This window comes from Nipponia nippon, unplaced genomic scaffold (genome assembly GCF_047370975.1).
Source record: "Nipponia nippon isolate SJK-2023a ecotype South Korea unplaced genomic scaffold, ASM4737097v1 scaffold_2, whole genome shotgun sequence".
Lineage (NCBI taxonomy): Eukaryota > Metazoa > Chordata > Aves > Pelecaniformes > Threskiornithidae > Nipponia > Nipponia nippon.
This window is the reverse complement of record NW_028262336.1, coordinates 25,787,626-25,810,850: the sequence shown is the minus strand read 5'-3', so window position 1 is coordinate 25,810,850 and position 23,225 is coordinate 25,787,626. Positions and strand designations below refer to the sequence as shown.

The following is a 23,225-nucleotide window of genomic DNA, read 5'->3' as shown; positions in this document are numbered from 1 at the left end:
TGGACTCATCTCTAACTTTCCACCTTCTAATTTTACTCACCTACCTAGCATTCTTTCCACTGTAAAGATTTTCATTCTACTCCACATCATTTCACCAGAAATAAATCTGTTTTCCTTACCAGGTTTTCCCTCTCCATATGCCTTTAAGTTCAGCATTGCTCTATAGCAAGTATTACACAACAGGATACCAGGGCCATTTTTACATCTACCTTGTAATTGCTATAATTACACATGTAAAACATATCTGATATATTACATGTGGTCGTCATTAAGAGTGGGGTGTACACATTATCTTACAGTAGTAAGCAAAATACAAGGACTGCATTGTGCACATTGCCACACTGATAATGAAAGAACACTTTCCTTCTAGAGCAGCTTCAGGTAAAAGCTTTGTCTTTCACTATTTCCAAATAACATATTGGCAAGCTGAAAAAACTCTCTGAATGCATTTGACTGCTGTTGATGAATGAGAATCTAAAACCAACTACTGTTTTGTAGTGAAGTTGTTCATAATCCCAAACTCCTACCATGTACTGGTGTAACCAAAATGTAAGTAAGCCTTTAACATTGTTGGGATTAGGAGTTTTTCTCTGTAAATCTTCTGTGATGAAGGTCCACAAGTTACACCTCCCTTAACATACAGTATATTGGCATGTACACCAGAGTCGGAAGTTAGACTCATTTCCCGCAGTCTTCTCGAAGAGTGAGCTTAAAGTACACGGAAATGTTAGAAGGCAGTTCTTTATATAGATATTCTGAATATGCAAATACTACTGCATATATAAAAGAAATGCCAGCATTAGATACTACATGTTCTTCAAAAGAGCTAAAAAAAAATGTATTCCTCTGATGAAAACAGAAATTTTAATTGAAAATGAAGTACCATGTCATGTAGCATGATGCTATCCCTAACATTAAATCGGGGTTTTTTACCTCTTTTCCTGTCAAGCTGGTTGTCTACTAATTTCTGTGTAGAAGCAGTATTAACTGAGGTTCTGACCAATGCTTTGTTTTTTTCCAGAATGATATGTAATTAACTCAAACTATATAAAAGCTAAAGGACAGTAACTAAGGCAGTACAAAGAAACCAATTTGGGAACAGCATGGATTGTCAAAACAAAAATACAAGTGTCATTTCGAATTCTGCCTGAAAATGTACTTCATGATCAAGTCTATCATACTGTAGGTTTTGAGTTTGGATGAGTTTTTTGATAGTACGGTAATGCTGACACAATCTGACAAATATAGACTGTCTACTGCCACTAGGGGCAGTAATTTTTAGCAATCAGCTTTTTACATAAAAAGTAGGTCGGAGTCTGACCCATGACATTCTGCTAGGAGTTTGAGGACAGGTATAGAACAACAGTGCAAAATTGTCCATTAACATGAATGAATACATTCAATAATTCAGTCATATTAGTTGTATTTAAGGCAACAGAACAATCTTTGATGGAAAAAGGCTGAACCATATTTAAAATACAATGCTATGACAGAAAGAAAACTTTATGAAGTTTTGAGTCTGTTAACAATTTTTCTAGAAAACTTCAAGTCATGGTTAGTCTTTTACTCAGTGAAGAGACCTCACATAGCCTCACATACTTTATATAGACTAATCTCTAAAATATTTCTTTTAGGTATTGGAAAGCTTAATGAACAGTTTCCAACTAGTGTAGTCAGAAAAGTCTCAGGTGAAAACAGAACGTAATTCTACTTTCAGTTTAAGAAAACGACATGTATGCAACATGTAGCATTATAGATAGTATTAGCGTTTACAATCCTATATGTTTATTCATTATTTATTCATCCATTCTTTATTCCTATATTTATTTACATGTTACTGGTGCACTGTACACTGAAAGAATGCATTACTCAAAAGTATTATCCAGCATTTGAGAACAAAAAACTAATCAACACTGTCATTCAGAGAAGGAAAACTGAAAGCAGTGTTGTATGTACATGAAAAATGAAAAAACTAAAATAATCATTCTGCTGTCTGAAGATTTCAAATATCTGTATGTATGTGAACAAAAAATTATGCAATATATCATACTATTCCAATTTTAATTCTTTTTACTTAGAAGGCGAAAACCAGTTCTTCAACATGCAAATACTGTATCGAGAAAGATGTTCTTGGGTTTTTTTTGTGCTGGCTAAACCACATGCTTAGCAGCCGTCTTGCAGTTTGGGCATGGTCTGAGGCTACAGGTCATAGTCTGTGAGCTGCATTTTACGGTAGATGCGCAGATTCACAGCATCACAGCCAGCAGACCTCCCTGCTACAGGAAGTGAAAGATGTTTAGATTCTCAAAAATAAAGCTTCTTAGGAAGAGACTTATGTCTCTTATTTTCAATGAAACTTACCTTGCATTTGTTTTCAAGAGCCAGCACTTGCATTTGCATGGTCTCACTCTTCCTCCAATACATAAAGCCTTAACAGAAATACAAATTACGTTCTTTTTAGGATTACATACCAAAGTTCCTTTTGCAAGCAAAAATGAACTACCATTTTCCCAGATTTTTCTAATCTGAATAAACCTATGTAAACAATTCCAATAAGGATCTTTAACTCCTCCCTTGACATACTTTCCCTGTTCTGAACCTTAAGAGTGTTCTGCTGTAGCAGCCTACATCTACATCAATGTGCTCTGCATCCACATTAATGATTTTTTAAGACAACAGCAGTTACATAAGACTGCTTTACTCATTGAATTAAACGTGATACATTTACTACCATTTTCCAGAAAAAAAAAAAAATGCATCAAGCTTTTTCCCAGAGTTTAAATATGCAACCCATAATTACAATGTGAAGCCTGCAGCCCCTATTTTAAGTGAAAATGACTTTAGAAACAACAGGAGCAAAACATATGGAATTACTGTTCTTCTGGCATGGATTATTTAAGGCAGAATATATACAAAGAATAAGTTCAATGCATATATATATATATATATAAAGCACATGACACTGCCATGACAGGCTTTTATACTGCTAAACTTTTATAAATCATTAAGTTTCACTGATGAACATTTTATTTCCTGGAACAGATTTTCTAAACCTTCTAATCCTTGCCAAAATAGACTTATGACATTAATTTTTCAGGACATACACTAAGGTTCCTGTATTTGGTGTTCAGGTGTAAGATGGAAGTCAGAAAACAGACTCTAGAGACACATCCACTTCCAGTAATCTCTGGGAAACAGTTAACTATTGGAACTACATGAAGGTTAAGCAGTCTTCAGGTAATGATTTACATTTAAGTTACATGCAACCTCAGAGCATTAGCAACAACAGATAGATTCTCACAAACCCTACTTTTCTCAATGCACGTGTGTTGGGTTTGTTTTTTTTTTTTTTTCCCCAGCTCCATTATTTGGACTGGTCATTGGTTTTAAAAAGCAGAAAGCTTTCTTAAGTAAAGGAGAACCCTATATTCAAAATTTAGTGTAATTTACACATTTTTTGAAAGTGAATACTCACACTCATGATTTTTCTTCTTTTTCAACTAATGGGAAAGCTTCCTAAAGAGTGCTGAATAATAAAGTTTTGAAACTTATAATCCAAATAAAGTGTGCTATACCCCTACATACAGTGTTTCTTTATGGTTTAAAACTACGTTTGATTCCTTAAAGGAGATTAACATATGGTGCAGGGTGCATTTTCTTTTATGTCAGCAGACTTGCACTGTTTCACAGATAGAAAACTTCCTCCTCATGCAGAATTTAAGTAATTTTTCTTCTGTCAGGTCCAAGTTGCAGCTTTCAGACTTATTTCTGCCATTTCAGATTTGTAGGGAGAGCCATTTCAGAAAATTTTGTGTTCAAAATGTTTACTCCAAGAGTAGACCATAGCAGAAGGTCTCTTTAGGGAACAGAGATCACATTGTGTGAAGTTAAACTTGGTTTTATTTCACCATGAACAAGAAAGTGAGCTGGATGTGACAGCTGATACACTAATGTTACTAAAGAAATTTTAGCTGAAGTGTTCAGTGGGGTACAAAGATTCCTGACACCTATTAGTCTGAAACATCAAATTCATTAACTGAAGACTGCTTAGGTCTGGAGCAACAACACTGAATATATCTGGGTACTTCCAGACTCCGGTTATGCTTCCCAAGGTCAGTTCACATGGCTGTGGAGTTTTGGTGTAGAAACACCTGGAAGAGAGTTACGAGATTACAATCTGAAATCTGATTCCTATGAAACAGTTTCAGCCACTAAATGTGACATATCTCAAAACTTAAACATTTCTGCTCCATCAAAACTTTGTTTATACAACTGAAACAAAAACATTCAACTATTTAACTGATTAATTCCTCATTTCCTGCCCTATCGACCACTTGAATAATGATATAAAGTGTTAAGCTTGTAGCATTATGATGTGTTATGATTTAGCTCTGTTCTTCAGATTACTCTGCTTTTCTATTTTCTGAAGTCATTTAAATACAGCTAAAATGTTTAGGGTTTAAGAATTTGAAAAAGGTTTTCTTAAATCTCTTAATTGAGTTCCTGTTTTTCAGATTAAACCTTTACCAAGACCAACCATCAGTTCATCAGTATTAGCAATGTAACATTCAGGTTATTTAACACAATTAAAATATTTAGCTTGCAGTTAAAACAGATTTTTATCATGCATCTAATTTAGTAAGCACTTAAAAGATCAGTAAGAAGACTAGGAACTAAGACGCTGCACTTTGGTTCCATATCCAGAGTAAGAACTTCAGTGAAGAAATCTCCAGTTTTGCAATTTCTGAAAACATTACATCATTTCTCAGTATAGCAAAATTTGTTACATTGCAATAGGCATTTCAGACCTATGGACTTCCATCCTGACAAGAGAAGGATATTACAAAGTCAAAATCATATACTACATAAGTGAGTTCTAGTCCTTGATCTACACCACAATTCTTGGAAGCAAAAATAACAAGCCAAAAAAAAACCAAAATCTATAAATATGCCAAGAAAGTAACAATATCAAAGAAAGAACAAAAAATGAAAAATCAGATCCCAAAAGAAAAAAAAAAAAACAAAACAAAACAAAAAAACAAACCAACACTGTTTGGTGGATATTGCCAGTCTCTAAATGCCTCATCAACTGAAGAGCACATGGGTTATGCTCTACTTCCCAGACTGACTTGAAAAAACATTGGTGTTCATTTTAGAAGGTATTTCAATGATTTAAAGCCTTACTGGCAGAGCACTGAGTAATAGCTAAATTCTTTGTACTGTAAGCCCAGCATCAGTGAAAATTGTTCTGAGCAATTCTTATTCCTCTATCCAAGCAGTTTCTGGAATAATACAAAGCATCAGAGAACCTATGGAAAGCAAATAAATTCAACATCCACAAAATTACAGCCACAGGAGTGTACTATGGAATCATCTTTTGGACATCAATAAAAAAAGCCTATCATAACATCTGCTGCATGTTTTATGTCTCTTCATCCAGCCTGAAGTGGCCCCTGCCACTACTACAAAATGAGCAAGTTCAAACTAAGCATGTATTTTCTGTGTATCTTATTTTCCAATTGTCACCTCCTCTCTTGTTTAAATGGAAGTTAACAGGAAAAAAATGCTTTGTATTTTTCACTTGCTTTGACTGAATGTATTTATTATGCCATGTTTTCACTGTACACTAACTAGCGATCAGAAACCTTCCTGGTGTCCACAGATCCAAGACCGCAGAACATTTAAAAACTGGATGGCGTCTCTGGAGATCACCTAGTCCAATCCCCTGTTCAGAGAAGCAGCACATAAGGCAGGATGCCCAGCACAACGGCCAGTCAGACTGTGAGCATCTCCAAGGATGAAAATACCCCTTACGGCATCTGTTCAGCTATTCAATCACCATCCTAGTAAAAAAGGTGTTTCTTATTTAATTTCCTCTTTTCATTTCATGCCCATTGCCTCTTCTTCTGTCATGTCATATAGAAGCACAGACAAAAGTCTGGCTTTGTGCCATACTCTCCACCCCATCAGGTATTCATACACTTTGACAAATCTTTCACATCCAGTGTCACACAGCTGCAGTGTACCAGAGCTGACCTTGAGCACCAGCAGCCAAATCCGAGGGCAGCGTGAGGGAAAAAACACTCCCAGAGCCCATTGATATACTTATGGAATAAGCAGAGGGAACATGTTTTCAAAGTTTCTTGCAGAGGTGTCCCTACGACATCTCTGGAGAAGTTAATACAAATTACTTAAAGCTGACAAGCTGGACGCTCTACATCAGCAACAGCCATGAAGCTGGATGTAGTCTGATCAATCAAGGGCACACACAAATCTGGTGGAAAAAATGCAAAAAAACCCTCATGTAATAGTCTCTAAAATAACTAACTTTACTGAATAGAAGAAAAAATCAATAGGTCTTCATATAAGTAGATCAGAACTATTCATGTAGGGTGGGCTTTATGTAACGTATACTGGCAACAGAAATCCTGAGCAGAAGGATGCAGCTTTATGCTGAGCACCGGTCCAAGCCCAAACTTCTCAGTTCTGGTCCTGGCATGCACTGGGAACCTCCACTCAGGAGGTGTTACCCATGCTGTCTCCTGTTGCCAGAAGAAGCAACGAACCATTCTTACTGTATTTTTTCTAATGGAATCAAATTAGAAAATACAAGATGATGTTGACTAAAAGCATATAAGGACATGTATAAACCCCAAAACTCACCAGTGGCTTTGGAAAAAATTACTCATTTAGAAAATGCTTAGCTCCTATTTATTATTAAAAACAAAACAAACAAATCTAGCCACTAGTTTATCACCACTTTATGAACAAGGTAGAGCTGGAATGCACTCGCAGTACATCCTTTGCCAATTTATTTCCTAGCTTTCATTCCAATAGTTTCTCCATTACTCTTGAAAACTGACCTTTCAGTGGCATGTTAAAGGACTAATAGTTTAAACAGTAAATACAGCTTTTGTGTAGCACACCATTACTCATTCCACTGCATTTCTGCTTTACACAATATTACCGCTAGCTGTCAACATTTTTAAATTATCTACTTTCTGCAAGAAATGTTTATATCCACACTAAGCCTTGAGAAATACAAGACAGCACATTTTTTGCATTATTTTTCACTGTTATTCTGAATTAAGGTGATACATGACAATTATATGCCAAAGCATAAATTGTTTCATATGATTAAAATTACAGGAGCTCTATATTTTTTTCCTTATATTTTCTAATTTCTAAATAGCTTTGTCTTTTTGTTTCTTTTGGACACACCTGAAGCTTCAGCACAATCTAAAAGTCCCAAATGTCTTGCAGAAACAAAGAATAAAGTTAATTTCAAATTCTACTACCCACATGTATCTTCAAAAACCTGATCTATGTTACACAAAGTACTATAGTGTAGTTTGATAGCATCAAATACAAGATAAATGTAACTGACGGGCAGTAAACAATTCAGAAGACACAAATGCGTCTATGGAAAGGCTAAGTCATGCCAGGAACAAGATGATCATCAGGGTTTCTGATACTGACCAAAAACATGGGAGAGTTCCTTTACCATACTGTTCAGAGAACAGGATGCAGGATTGGTTTTCCCCTCATAAAAGGAATAAGGCATCATCATTTGTTCTCAGAAAGCAGTAAGTGCAACTAACTGATAAAAAGGACATAAATTAAGATTTTTGAGACAGAACCACTACGTTGAAATTACTTATAATCATAGGCGTTTTCCTCTCTCCTGTGGTGTTAGGAAATCTTATAAATGAAGCCAAAGCAATGTATGCAATGAGAGGCAAGATATTTAGTTGTTTGATACATTTTTCAATTTATTATGATTTTTTTCAAGAAACATAAGAATTATTTATAGCAAATAACCCTTGTCTGGCTGGTGAATGCATACTAAGTCAGTCTCAAGAACCCACAATAGCTCAGAAGATGGTTACTAATGGCAGAAGTGTCTTTGCAACAATGCCAAAGGAATTACAGATCAGGTGCAAACCCACCTTCTGTATACTCAAAGAACCCTCTTCATAAAAATGCCATTATCAGAACGACAACTGTCATGGGGGCACTTGATGTCTGACACCTGCTTCTATGAGTCTTAGAGTCTTTATATTCAAGAACCTTTTGAGGAGATTAAATGAAGCAGCAAAGTAGTTACACCAATTCCAGCTACAGCTAGATGAGAAACTTCTTCAGGTGCAAAAAAAGATCATTTATTTTTAACTCTTTCCTGGACTTGCTTTGTATCACAAGAACAAAGATATGATGGGCAATTTTCATAGTCATCGGATTCACTGAGATTGAGAGAAACTGTAGAGGCAAACAGGTTTCCTCTGAACTGCACATCTCCTTCCTGACTAGATAAAAGGACCACAGTTTTCCTGAATCTGGGTGCCTTAACTTTTCACAGCTCCCTCTTAAAAGGCTATAACAGAAAACTTCTGGTAAGTGTAATGAGGAATAATTGAAGTGAATAGAACAGATTACTAACAGCTTCTTGAATTATTGAAAGTTTTCCATTACTGGACCTGAAACGTGTTGTGAAGGTACAGGCAAAATGTGGTTAAGGCATCTGCGTTATCATGTTTTCTTTACTCCACATGCTTACTCATTCCCTCATGACTTTCCTACCTAAACTCTCAGAATAGCACAGCACAGAAGAGACAGTATAGGAACCATTTCAGATCAACTTGTGCAGGTAGGGTGAAGAAAAGAATCTCTCTGGACAAAGTTGCTTGTTTACATATATGATCACGACTGAAGAGGCTTAATCCTTTTTTCTCTTCAATTATCTGTTGCAATAATAAACTGATATTAAGAACCCCCTACCACAACTACATTTTCTAGTATGGACAAAGCTTCTGATAAAACAGGATGTGTATCTTAATAGAAAGATAAAGCTACAGCTGTGATAACTTCACATCACCTTTATTCTTAGCACCCATATGCAGTCAGACATGCATGTTTGATCTGCAGGATAACTAGTTTTATCACTAAAAGGTAGATAAAAATTCCACGTTAGATACAGTTATTCAGTATAAAATAACTATGCTTGTAGTAATTCCTCCCCACCCCCCAAGACAAAAAAAAAAAAAAAAATGTTTAAAGTAACCTTCTGGGTCACTTGTTCAACCACAAACATCCAGTCATAAAAACAGATCAAAGCCATATGGACTAAGACAACATTTAGAGATCAGTAAATTCCTCTGTACCTTAATGGCATGACACCATCCCATTTGTGGGACAAAAGAATGAAGCTATTGTCAACTACTATCATTGATTTTACACGGAAGGAGTTCAAAGACTGCAATGATGAGAAGCTGCATATTGCTTACAAGAAAGCTAGGTAAGAGGCATAAAACTCCAGTACAACTCTTCTTACCACAGCAGCAGATATTAAATGCTTTCTTCCCTCACCACACTCACCACCTACATGCTTCCGTTGTTGACAGAGGAAATCATGTGAGAGTTCTTTATACTACTTCTGATAAATACTTTGGTTTAATACTTTGGTTTAGCTTAAATCACTGGGTTAAGCCATTTAAGCAAACCTGCCTGAAGGAAATTAGAGAGCACACAGAAGTGGCTCTACTGGTTGAACAGTGGGAGTGCAAACACCTCTGACAAAAAGGTAACATTGAACTAATGAGCAGGAAAATTTTAAATAGCTGTGCTATTGCACAAGTTGGCCATATGTCAGGTAACCCAGCCTAATGCAAAGCTAAATGTTCAACAACTTGGAATATATGCATGCTCCAGAGAATATTTTTGGGTTCTACATATATTTTAAAAGAAAAAAGAAATCACCAGTGTTCTGCTTTAATCCTGATAGGCAGCAGAGTACCACACAGCCACTCGCTCACTACCCCTGGTGGGAAGGGGAAGAGATTCAGAAGGATAAAAGTCCAAAAGCTTGTGGGTTGAGATAAAGACCGTCTGCCAGCCCAGGCTCATAACCATTACTGTTATCAAAATGTTCCCAGGCACAGCAAAGTAAGATGATAAGCAGTACAGCAAGCAGCAAAAGCAAAAAGCAGCTACTAACAAGCACTAGTCTCTAATATACAGTAAGGCAAGCAAGCCCCATGGCAAAAACAGAAGTCTGCCAATTAATAGTTAAACATCTATAAATATGATCTAGCACATTCCAATCAAACCTGTCATTATCTCAAACCCTTCAAGCCCCACATTAGATGCCAGAAAGGACTGTCTGGTTTAACTCTGGTAGGCAGCTAAGCACCACACAGCCACTCACTTACTCCCCCCCCAGCAGGACACAGGAGAAAACTGGAAGGATAAAAGTGAGAAAGTTAATGGGTTAAGACAAAGACAGTTTAATAAGTAAAGCAAAAGCTGTGCAAGCAAACAAAGCCAAAAGAAGAATTCATTCACTACTTCCCTTCTGCAGACAGGCGTTCAGCCGTCTCCAGGAAAGCAGGGCTCCATCACACATGAAGGTTACTTGGGAAGACAAACGCCGTCACTCTGAACGTCCCCCGCTTCCTGCTTCTTCCCCCAGCTTTATATGCTGAGCATGACATCATATGGTATGGAATAGCCCTTTGGTCAGTTGGGGTCAGCTGTCCTGGCTGTGTCCCCTCCCAACTTCTTGTGCACCCCCAGCCTACTCGCTGGTGGGGTGGGGTAAGAAGCAGAAAAGGCCTTGACCCTGTGTAAGCACTGCTCAGCAGCAACTAAAACATCCCTGTGTTATCAACACTGTTTCCAGCACAAATCCAAAACATAGCCCCATACCAGCTACTATAAAGAAAATTAACTCTATCCCAGCCAATACAGGTACAACCAGTTTCATACTTCAAAAACCACTTTGATTTTTGAAGATTTGTCAAAGTGGCACAGTAAAGAAAAAACAAGGCAGTTCTGAGTACGCTAATTCAAATCCCAGGGAAACAGACATAATAGTGTATTATCTGTGCTAAGTACTACTTCAGAGTACAAACACTTGTTTGTACTTTTTGGTCATGATTGTAGTGACTAAAATTCAACCATGGACATGGCAATAACCATAGTGAACATGCACCCAACCCAATGCAGAACTGAACTGGTACAAGCAGATATCGGTTAGACCACAAAAAAAAATTATACTCAAATAGATTTGAGTAACAAATAGCTTTATGGAATCCGTGATCTGCCAGAGGATATTTCATAAAAAGAAGTTAATTATCAACTACATTATTAATGATTTCTTGATTTTTATTTTTTTTTTTAACCACAGTAGATCCTGAGACTGTGAAATGTGAATTACAGACTTAACTCAATTAAATCTGGCCAGGGATGTCAAGGGCAACAAGAAAAGCTTCTGTAGGTATGTCAGTGATAAAAAGAAGACTAGGGAAAATGTGGGCCCTCTCCAGAAGGAAATGGGAGACCTGGATACTCAGGATATGGAGAAGGCTGAGGTCCTCAATGACGATTTTGCCTGTCTTCACTGGCAAGTGCTCTAGCCACACCACCCAAGTGGCAGAATGTAAAGGCAGAATGAAGAACTGCCCACTGTAGGAGAATATCAGGTCTGAGACCATCTAAGGAACCTGAAGGTGCTCAAGTCCATGGGACCTGATGAGATGCATCCGCAAGTCTTAAGGGAACTGGCGGATGAAGTTGCTAAGGCACTATCCATCATATTTGAGAAGTCGTGGCAGTCCAGTGAAGTTCCCAGAGACTGGAAGAGGGGAAACATAACCCCCATCTTTAAAAAGTGAAAAAAGGAAAACCCAGGGAACTACAGGCCAGCCAGCCTCACCTCTGTGCCCGGCAAGATCATGGAGCAGATCCTCCTGGAAACTACGCTAAGGCACATGGAAAATAAGGAGGTGATTGGTGACAACCAACACGGCTTCACTAAGGGCAAATCGTGCCTGACTAATTTGGTATCCTTCTATGACAGGGTTACAGCGTTGGTGGACAAGGGAAGAGCAACAGATGTCATCTACCCGGACTTGTGCAAAGCATTTGACACTGTCCCACACAACATCCTTGTCTCTAAATTGGAGAGACATGGATTCAATGGATGGACCACTCAGTGGATAAGGAGTTGGCTGGATGGTCATACTCAAAGAGTTGCAGTCAATGGCTCAATATCCAAGTGGAGGCCAGTGATGAGTGGCATTCCTCAGGGGTCGGTATTGGGACTGGCACTGTTTAACATCTTTGTTGGCAACATGGACAGTGGGATGAGTGCACTCTCAGCAGGTTTGCTGACAAGACCAAGCTGTGCGATGTGGTCGACACACTGCAGGGAAGGGATGCCATCCAGAGGGACCTTGACAGACTGGAGAGGTGGGCCCATGCAAACCTCATGAAGTTCAACAAGGCCAAGTGCAAGGTCATGCACCTGGGTCAGGGCAATCCCAAGCACAAATACAGGCTGGGTGGAGAATGGATTGAGAGCAGCCTTGAGAAGGACTTGGGGGTGCTGGCTGATGAGAAACTCAACATGACTCGGCAATGTGCGCTTGCAGAAAGCCAACTGTATCCTGGGCTGCATCAAAAGAAGTGTGACCAGCAGGCCAAGGGCAGTGATTGTCCTTCTCTACTCCACTCTCGTGAGGCCTCACTTGGAGTACTGCATTCAGAACCACATAGCACAGGACAGAACATACAGTCCAAGACTCCACATCTGAAACTGTTTTATCATAAGGTAACTCACATGCTTGAGTGTTGCCAGGATCACACCCTCTCAGAGAAAGATGTGATTCTGAAACATTAAACTTCAAGTCCTTCAGTTCAATAGGTTAAATACAACTTGTTTATGATACTCACATTTTACTTCCTAATTTCAGAATGCTTTTTATATAGCAAACCAAAATACTTTTTGTACAATGTTACTCAAAAGATGTTTTCTACATGTTTCAAGGGTGGTTTTGAAGGTACATAGCTTCCTAGTAAAGCCAATTAACTCCAAGGGGAAAAGTTAGGACATGAGGAGTGTTTCTAGAAATTCCAATCCCCTCACTCATCTTGCACTCTCAACAAGTCTCACTCTTTTACAGTGAATTCCTATTATTTAAGTGCTACACTCAAATTAAGTATTTCCTGCTTTAACAAATAACTAGATACCAGTGTTGTCTGAGGGTTTGTGCTTTTCTTTTGTCTTTGCAGGCAGCCAGCAATCATCTTCTGCGTTCCAGGAATTTTGTTCTAACAACTGTTTGCCCTGATATAACCTAACCATAAATGCAGATGCTATGTATTAAAAAAAACCCTGATACTTAGGGCTATACCTTAACAGTTTATTACTTCACAGCTGTTCATTCCCCCCTTCCCCCCACAGTCCACTTCTCCAAGCTAATTTTGTAGACTCTGCTAAACATATGAGACACAGCTGGGGGCTTGATTTATTTTGTTTAATTTTATCAGAAATGTATTTTAGTAAAGTCTCACTCTCAGTTTCCTCATATTGCATCACATGGAAGGAAAGAATGACTAGAGTCTGTTCTTGTGGCATTTATACCTCTAAAGTTTCCAGTATTATTACTTCTAAGTTGAGCACACATTAATTTCCATCTTTTCTTTGGAAGCTGTTTCATAAGGTCTTTTCAGTATTATGCACATTGTTCTCCTTTCCACTACGCCCTCCATGTTGTTTGGATCTTTCTCATCGTATTTTCCAAGCACATACACAATACACTGAAAGTAGTCTTAATCATATCATGAAAGATGACACTGACATCTTTTTAGAGGCTCAGACTCAAAATTGTGTAACTGAAGCCATACTCCAAGGAGAATGGTAGGTATAAATGCCAGCAGTATACACAATGACAAATACTTACTCAACAGTAGAAGTCCTGTTCATAAGAACCCAACAAAAAATAACTTGCCATCAGCAATAGCTCCCACTAATTTCTCCCTGAAAAAACAAGAAAAGCTAATACCTTACAGCCAAGGATGCAATGATCTTTGCTAGATGGATTCACTTTCCAGAGGTAAGGGATACAAGACCTAATCACTCAGTCTGAAAATCATTTTGCAATTCATGTCCGTTTTGTCACAGAATTTGGGTAATCACACAACCTGCAAGCCTGGATTAATTTCCAAGCATTTTCTTTTATTATAGTAGTATAGAATAGCGCTAAAGTAACAGAAAACCTTCCTTGACTTACTTAAGCTTATGCAATTACAAAAGAAGGGCAAGAAATTGTGGCTGAAATTCCCAACACCCTTAGTCCACTCACTTTTTACCTTATGCCTCTATTCCTGTTTTGTAAAATACATGAATAATTAAATGCATGACAATGGAGAGCAGTCCTTCTCTACCTCCAAGAAAAACAAAAGCATTAAGAAGATTTCTCAGACACAACAACAAAACCTCAGAAGTACTGTCCTTTGTTTCTCCTCATCTTTCTTCTCCCTTGAATAATGCCATTTCTTAGGTTTACAATATTATGGGCCCATGAGGCAATAAGGAAAGAAGGTCATGGAATATGGGCCACGTGGCAGCTCTATCATGCTCTCCCCCTTTTCTGGAGCTATACTGAGTCTACTAGCCTGCTAGATGACTTGGGACACCTTGCCTTTATTCCTACTTATTTAATGAAGTCTGTGATACCATCCTCTATTCTTAAAGATGGTGGTATTTACCACTTTAGAGTGCTGTGCCTGATGTTACTGTGAATTAAGTGCATAAAGATACAAAACCTTTTTTCTATAGTAATAGTCACTTTTTGTAGTCACTTAAAAAATGGACACTGATAACACAAACTGTCCATTTAAGCTAACCAGCAGTGTATGGACGCACCCTTCCAAAAATCTTTTTGAAAGTAAAAGGTCAAAAATAGATGCTATGGAAGACAGGATTGACTTTCACAATTAGCATAGGTATAGAATAGTCTAACTTCTTGAGTAAGATGATGATGATTCTCATGGACTAAGAATTAAAACAAGACATGGCTGGCTTTACATGGTATGCTTAAGAACAATGCAGCTTTGACAAAGCCAGACTGTTGGGATCTGTTTCCTTACTATCATTTTGATTCAAAAGCTGAAATGTGTGACAAAACACAGTCATCATATCCTATATTTAATGCCTGCATGCCAGACTTCAAAGATATGTAAAAACTATTTCAGGTAAGTATATTGGATGATACGAAACAATTTGTGTTGTATCGATCACACAGGCATCAGATCTGCACATGAGCTAACACATACTCCATCTCCATCCACAAGCTGTAAATGAGAGACTACTCTTTTCCCAGGAATCTACTCATGAGTAAGAGAGAAAGAGAGAGCACGTGCACATTTGAGAAGACCTGCTGATATAATTCAGGAAAGTTGATTAGTTATTTCAACTTTGCACAAAGTGTGAGGTGCCTTAAGGTCAAGTATTGGCTGGATATCAATACTACTCAGTTTCTACATTTCATTTACCTAGAGCATTAGTCCAAGTGGCAGTGAAATACTGAGGCACCGCAGGTGCCCAAATCTCGCTTGGAAGATACCATCTTCTCTGTGGCAGCCTTGCTGGCTGACCCTACCTGCAGCCCAGCAAGTGGTTATTCTTATGAATGTTTAACTCTCATTCAGGAGCCTTCAATAGCATATTTTAGTAGCCTGGACCAAAATAAAAAATAGTTGGCTGAAGATGAACTTAAAGAAGAAATGATGACAGAAGACTTTTAAAAAAAAAAAAAAAAAAAAGAGAGTAAGAGCTTGTACATTCTACTTTCAGTCTCTCCAGTCAACACCTGCAGTCTCTCTTGTCTCTCTTCTTCACATCACACCTTCCTCTCCAGATTATTTTCCAGAATCTTTTCTTCTTTATTCCCATGTTATGTTTCTCCAAGTGTCAAAGATCATTCTGTTGGTGTTCTGGAGTTCATATGCCAATAGCTTTTAAAGGATAATCTTCCATTGATAAAGAACAACATAAAAAAGCATTAGAAATACTTTTTTTTTTTTTAATGTGAACCATTATAAGTTTCTTCCAATTTTCTCTACTCATGAGCAGTCCCTTTGCCACCTTCTACACAGAAGCATACATTCTGCTATATCACAAGAAATCCTGAAATGTTTCAACCTGAAACTCATTTCATACTTAATTAAAAGAATGTGTGAAAAGAAGCCTTAAGAAACTATACAAAAATGTGAAAAGGCACAGAAATGTATTTACTGCTACATCTGATGCTGGAAGGCCACTTAGAGTAAAATATGTCTACACACAATAACTGCAATAACTGCAAGATGAACTTGTGATACTGGTATTGCAGAAATGTAAGCTTCCCTCCCATCTTGCCCCACCTCTCTCCTGAAAAATCATTTCAAATAGTTTGACCTTAGCCTTCAATGTAAGTTCAGTCAGTTTCTTGTGGCTCAAGGAATAAATTAATGAAGACATAATATTACTATTAAGTGCTCCACAACCTTCTGAAATCTCTAGCTAATTAGCAAAACACTAAAAAGAAAGTAATCCTGTCAAAGTGCTGGCTTGATTTTAACCATAATTTTACCTATTCTACCACAAGTTTCCTCAGTAGCTTACTGGCACACAACATGTCCCAATTCTGCTAGAATTCCCTCCTTACTTTAATCTATACGTAGGTCCATCTGAAAAAAATCTATAAGCAAAGTTAAAATATTATGATACTTTTGTCATGTTAGCTGATATAGCAACACATATTACTAGCGCTGTATTAAGTGTACTTAATCCTGATTTCTGCAGCTACTGTAGGATGAAAAACCCTTGAATTTAAAGATAAATACTGCAGCCTCTTTGCTTTGCTCACTGCAGCCTCTCTAGATCCCTCTGTAGAGCCTTCCTACCCTCCAGCAGATCAACACTCCTGCCCAACTTGGTGTCATCTGCAAACTTCCTGAGGATGCACTCGATCCCCTTGTCCAGATCGCTGACAAAGATATTAAACAGAACTGGCCCCAATACTGAGCCCTGGGGAACACCACATGTGACCGGCCACCAACTGGATTTAACTCCATTCACCACAACTCCTTGAGCCCTGCCATCCAGCCAGTTTTTTAGCCGAGAAGATACACCTGTCCAAGCCATGAGCAGCCAGTTTCTCCAGGAGAAAGCTGTGGGAAACAGTGTCAACATCCACAGCCTTTCCTTCATCCACTAAGTGGGTCACCTTGTCATAGAAGATCAGGTTAGTCAAGCAGCACCTGCCTTTCATAAACCCATGCTGACTGGGCCTGATCCCCTCGTGGTCCTATATGTACCATGTAATGGCACTCCAGATGATCTGCTTCATAACCTTCCCGAGCACTGAGGTCAGACTAACAGACCTGTAGTTCTCCACATCTTCTGTCCCGCCCTTCTTGTAGATAAGCATCACTTTTGCTAACCTCCAGTCAACTGGGACCTCACCTGCTGATACATGATGGAAAGTGGCTTGGTGAGCACTTCCGCCAGCTCCCTCAGTACCCTTGGGTGGATCCCACGCAGCCTCATAGACTTGTGTATGTCTAAGTGGTGTAGCAGGATGCTAACCATTTCCATTTCGATTATGGCGGCTTTATTTTGCTCCCTGCACCTGTCTTCCAGCTCAGCAGGCCAGGTACCCTGAGAACAACTGGTCTTACTAATAAGGCTTGAGGTAAAGAAGGCATCAAGTACCTCAGCCTTTTCCTCATCCTTTGTCATTATGTTTCCCCCTGCATTCAATAAAGGATGGAGATCCTCCTTAGTCCTTATTTCATTGATAAGTTCTGATGACAGTGAAGTACATTAATACTCAGGAAAACAGAGAAACATAATTCATTGAAAAAAACCAACAAAACATTTCCTCTGCACTAGTGTTTTGGATTTTAATGTACTTTATATATTAAAACCAACCAGACACAGTACAGGAGTATGTTGAAAAAAAAACAGTTTAGAAGGTCCAGGATGGAACTGATTACAAAAAATCTCAACCATCCACAGGATTTATTTTCACTTTCATACTCAAAATGCTAAGTGGTTCTGATAAAGTACAAACCAGAAACACAGAAAACCCAGCCTCTCTTTAGAGCAAAGATTTGCAAGAAATTGATAAATGTGTCCAAGTACTCCAATCTTCCCCACAGTGACTTTGATTAAAGAGTTTCAGGCTACCATTATCTTGTTTTGTGAAATCATTCAGAGGCCTCACTTCTGTTCTCAAGTGGAATTCAAACAGATTTAGAATCATGGAATGGTTTGGGTTAGAAGAGACCTTTAAAGGTCATCTAGTCCAACCCCCTCTACAACGAGCACAGGCATCTTCAACTAGATCAGATTGCTCCGAGCCCTGTCCAACCTGACCTTGAATGTTTCCAGGGATGGGGCATCTACCACCTCTCTGGCCAGCCTGTTCCAGTGTTTCACCACACTCATCGCAAAAAATTTCTTCCTTACATCCAATCTAAATCTACCTTGTTTTTAGTTTAAAACCATTATCCCTTGTTCTGTTGCGACAGGCCCTGCTAAAAAGTCTGTCCCTGTCTTTCTTATAAGCCACAATAAGGTCTCCCCAGAGCCTTCTCTTCTCCAGACTGAACAACCCCAACTCTTTCAGCCTTGCCTCATAGAAGAGGTGCTCCATCCCTCTGATCATCTTCATGGCCCTCCTCTGGACCTGCTTCAACAGGTCCATGTCTTTCCTGTGCTGAGGACTCCAGAGCTGGATGCAGTACTCCAGGTACAGGGCTATAGTACTCTGACTGGAAGAGAGGGGTTGCTTCTTTTTATGAAACAGAATTGTTTTAAAGGCAGCCTTCAACTTAATAAATCCTTACCGATTGTGTATAATTACATAATTTTGACATGATAAAAAACCCAACAACGTCCCACACAAATATCTAGGATAAAATAGACTAGGTACCTGTATTTGTTTCTAGTAGTATCATACATTTGTACATCCACAGCATATCCCTAAATTAAGGTTCCACATCAAATGAAAACCCAAACCCATCATCTTTTTTAGAAATAATTCATGAGATTTCAGTAACACTCAATTATGAACAAGAATTACATCCTCACTTCAGTGCTGAAACTTTGCTAAGTTCAAAATACAGTTCAAAGTCCTTCAACATCTTTCTGGAAGCTGGAAGGAATATTCTAAGGAAAGTACCATTACACAGCTATGCATAAGTGTTGTTCAGTTAAGTGAGACCTTGACAATATACCATCATAGCTTTATCTCAGTAGATGATTATTGTATGCTCTGGGACAATACACAAAGCACAGATAACTTATGGGGAAGTTTCGTTTATCTTTAAACTTAAGGGGTTTTCATCCTCCAGCAGCTGCAGAAGTCAGTTAAGCATACTTAATACAGGGCTAGCAATATTATGCATTGCTATGTCACCTAACGTGACAAAGTATCACAATGTTTTAACTTTGCTTATCAATGTTTTCAGATGATCCTATGTATACATTAAAGTAAGGAGGGAATTCTAGTTAAATTGGGGCATGTTGGGTGCTCTGCTTTTGATATGCAAGGTAGGTAATGAAAAGAAACAAAGCAGTGAAGATGAACTCTTTACAACATTATGACATACTTTGGGCAAAAACCTGAAGGTGGTGGTAAACCAAGTTAACAAAGTCAAGTAAGTGCTAAGTCAAGGTTAAATGACCAATGAGGCCACTGGCAGCTTTTGTCAACCATCTGAGTTAGAAAGCCACAAAGCATGAAAACAGCTAATTTCAGTGGGCAGCATCAAGTCAGACTACCAGACAGGACTTGGACACCTTACCAAGACCAAGTACATGTCGTCTTCTTCTGAGTCCATGGTGCTAGTTATAACTGAACCAGAAGCCTCTATTGGGGAAGAGAGAAGTGTGCTAGAATAAAAATTGCTATCCATCTGCTTTGCTTATCCTACTTAGTAACAAGATCCTGGATTCTCTGTCACTAGGTGGCATGGTTGTATCCTGGCGACTCACCTCTGGATTCTCCTGTGGCAATGCTCTATCAGTTCTCCTCAAGACTGCCATTTCTGATCAACTCCAAAGGTAACAGGTTTACTAGGCCTTTGATTTCATTCACTATAGCTGCTCCATCTTAAACCTAACCTGAACACAGTACCCACAGGGAACAGCAGCTTTACATTATCGTATACAATACTGCATCTAAGGTTCCAAAATTTTTATATGTCCATGCACAACTCAAATCATTTATCTTCAAAAAGTATGACTCATGCAGTACTTACAAACAGGAGATTACAACATAAAAATATTTCTAAAAAAGGTATTTTATAGTGTCTGGGAATTCATATTTGGTTCAGATGCCATATTTCAAAGGAGACTAATTACTGTGGGGAGTACTGACAAGTAGATAGTCGCTCATTTGTTTTTACTGGCAGTTAATTAGTAAGACCATCACTCAGTTTATTTTTTAAGAGGCCATTTAAAATTACTTTGGGAAGAATTGTATGTTATTTCAATTTATAGTCAAAATGCTTATTACTGAACACCTACTGAAAATGTTCACTTATGCATGCAATATTTATATGCACAGATAAAGACCTCCACACTTGACAGATAGAACATATCAGAGAAGATAAATATATCTACCTATTATTCTCAATTAGAAAACCAAAATCCTGTATGAAAATTTACTAGATGAAAATTCACTTGCTTTCTGGAATTTAGTGAAAACAAACTGAACAAAGTTGTGATGTTAGTGAAACAGCTACAAAATATTTGCTATTAACCCTTTTGTCTCACTGATCTCTAAAATAGAAGTATAAATATCATCTAGGCTACCATTATCACCATCAAACAAGGGATAGTTCGGAATGTGCTAGAAGCTTTTCTCGCTCTGAAATATCAAAAGTATATCACATACTTCTCCTTTGTGCTTCTATATACAGTAACTAATTACTGTTCCTCACAATGATGAGTACTAATTATATAACATGGCTTTTTGGAGGTCTACAAAAACATTAAAAATAATGCAAAGCTGGAAATAACAAGTGAGGATTTCTTCTTCAAATGTCTCCTCCTTCCACAGAGCCTCAAAAGCATACAGCTCTTATTACTTCTTTCAGACACTGCCCCTGCATTTCATGACTATTATCCCTTATTTCTTTGTGACAGACCACGGAGAGAAATACAGAACACTACCACACTATGCATGAGCTTAGTTCTTCTGTGTACAGGATGACTTATCCTTTCAAAAACATTTGGCCAATATACTGAGCAGCTTAGTAGCTTCAGCAGTTGAAGTGTCACTACTGTGTACTTCCACAGATGTATCATCCATTTACTCTTTTAATTCACATGTTCAATACCTCATCTCCCAGTGATTTTGCACCTTGCTCCTCAATGACCCATGCATGGAGTTTTGCTATGTCACAAAGCTAAACGAACAAACACAGAATCACTTATCTCTCCCTCTGTTAAACAAAACAAAAAAGCAGTGCTCTCCCCTTCCCAGTAAATGCAACAGAGAAAATGTAACTGAGACAAAGTAGTAATACATGGTTTACCCCTGGTTACACAAAAAATATTCATAGAAACAAAGTGGGGCAATGCAGGACACATTATTAAGTAGAGCTGCAACACAAATAACAGCAAAAAAAAACCCTTTATAATTAAAGTTATTGATTGCATTATTTTGAAATATTCAAAGACAAAAATAATAATATAGTACAATATACAGTATAATTATGTATTTATACTGACATGTTCAAATTTTTACATATGGTAATAATTTGTAACAGATCCTTCCTTCAGGTACTTGAAATCTATATTGACACTTGATGCATTAAGACAGAACCTGTAATCAAATAGAGCACAAAGCACCATTGTATTTAAAGTACTTCCACCGATACCATTACTACTGCATCTGAATACTTAAAGATGTGAATGTATCTGTCCTCAGAAGAAACTTCCAAAGAAGAAAAATTATTATTCCAATCTTTGACACAGAAAGCATAGCAAAAAAGGCTTTAGTTATCAGAACGCATTTAGGAACCTGCTTATCAACAAAATAGAGCTGGTAGCCTGTAGACTTAAGGATCTTCACAGAATGGCTGAGGTTAGGAGGAGTCTCTGGAGGTTGCCTTGTCTAATCCCTGGCTGAGCAAGCTGGCACACAAGGCAGGGTGCCCAGGACAATGGCCAGTTAAACTGAGTATCTCCAAGGATGATAATATCCCTCTGCCACACAGGTGCATTGGTTGCTCATGGCAACTTGGGGTCCACCAGGATATCATCACCACCACCACGTGCCTCTCCCATACGTTCTTGTCCAAACTGCTTTCCATCCTGTCCACCCCATGCTGTCTTTGGGCACCAGGTTATTCCCCCTCCAGCACAGGGCTCCATCAGCCCTTTCAGAGTTAGTAGTTAAGTTACTTTCAAACTGAAGCGCTTCTCCACATTGTACCCTGGTGATTACATAGGCTGTTAAATACTACAAAAAAACCCCACACCATAACTTTGGCCATTAATTCATGTAATTAGGGCAAATGTGTATGAGTGTTAGATTTTTTGCATTTAACATACACCACTATATAGAAGGATAAATCAATAAATTATGAAAAATGCTGAAAAATCATTTTCACTGTAATAGCCAAAGAGAACTGATTGAGTGTTAAACAAAATATGTTCAACCTACTGCCCAACAAAAAAATACAGCACACCGGATGAGACAAGACTGTCTATATGGTTTATGAATAGCAACTTAGAATACTCTCCCTATGAGAATAATGATATGGAAACAGAAAGCTCAAAATTTACAAAATGAATGCTTGTATATTTATATCCTCAGACAAGCACTGTGTGTCTGAATCTAATTTCTATGCAACTGTTTCAAGACAATTTGTACCAAAATCCATTTTAAAAACACATATAATTTTGCTAGTAGTTTTTCCATACTTTGGCTTAAGTGTGCATATATTTATGTTACATGTTGTGTACACATACTTTTACATACACATGCAGAAATCTTTCAGTTAGTTCAGCAGTTCAACTGTATATAGTATGTATATAAACTACACACAAAGCATATATAATATATATAAAACATATATTTGTGCATATACATTATTAACAAGAGCTACTTGATTACCTGTTAGAATGTAATTACACACTATCAGGAAACCACGCATTTACAAATTGCAGAGGAGTATCATTTAAAAAGTCACTATGAATTTCCTCAGTTAAACATTATCTACTGCATCCCCTCTCCACCCTTAAAAAAAAAACCCTAATGCAACAAAACTGTCAAAAGCTATTAGGCAAAGCTATTTGTAAATTGATGCTGTATGGGATTTACTTGAAGGCAAAGATTAACATAAAATAGAAATATTTTTTCTTTTTTTTTTTTCATGGA

General features: G+C 37.9%; 1 long non-coding RNA gene across 1 annotated transcript in view; it reads right to left on the bottom strand.

The window, feature by feature from the left end:
* Positions 1 to 2,191: 2,191 nt before the first annotated feature.
* The window catches only part of LOC148055696 (uncharacterized), a 64,130-nt gene continuing 43,096 nt past the window's right edge, over positions 2,192 to 23,225 (bottom strand). Inside the window, exons 2-3 of the long non-coding RNA XR_015704514.1 lie at positions 2,362 to 2,429; positions 2,192 to 2,276 (exon numbers count right to left, since the gene is read on the bottom strand). This is a non-coding gene — a long non-coding RNA (uncharacterized LOC148055696). The remainder of the gene's footprint in view (positions 2,277 to 2,361; positions 2,430 to 23,225) is intronic.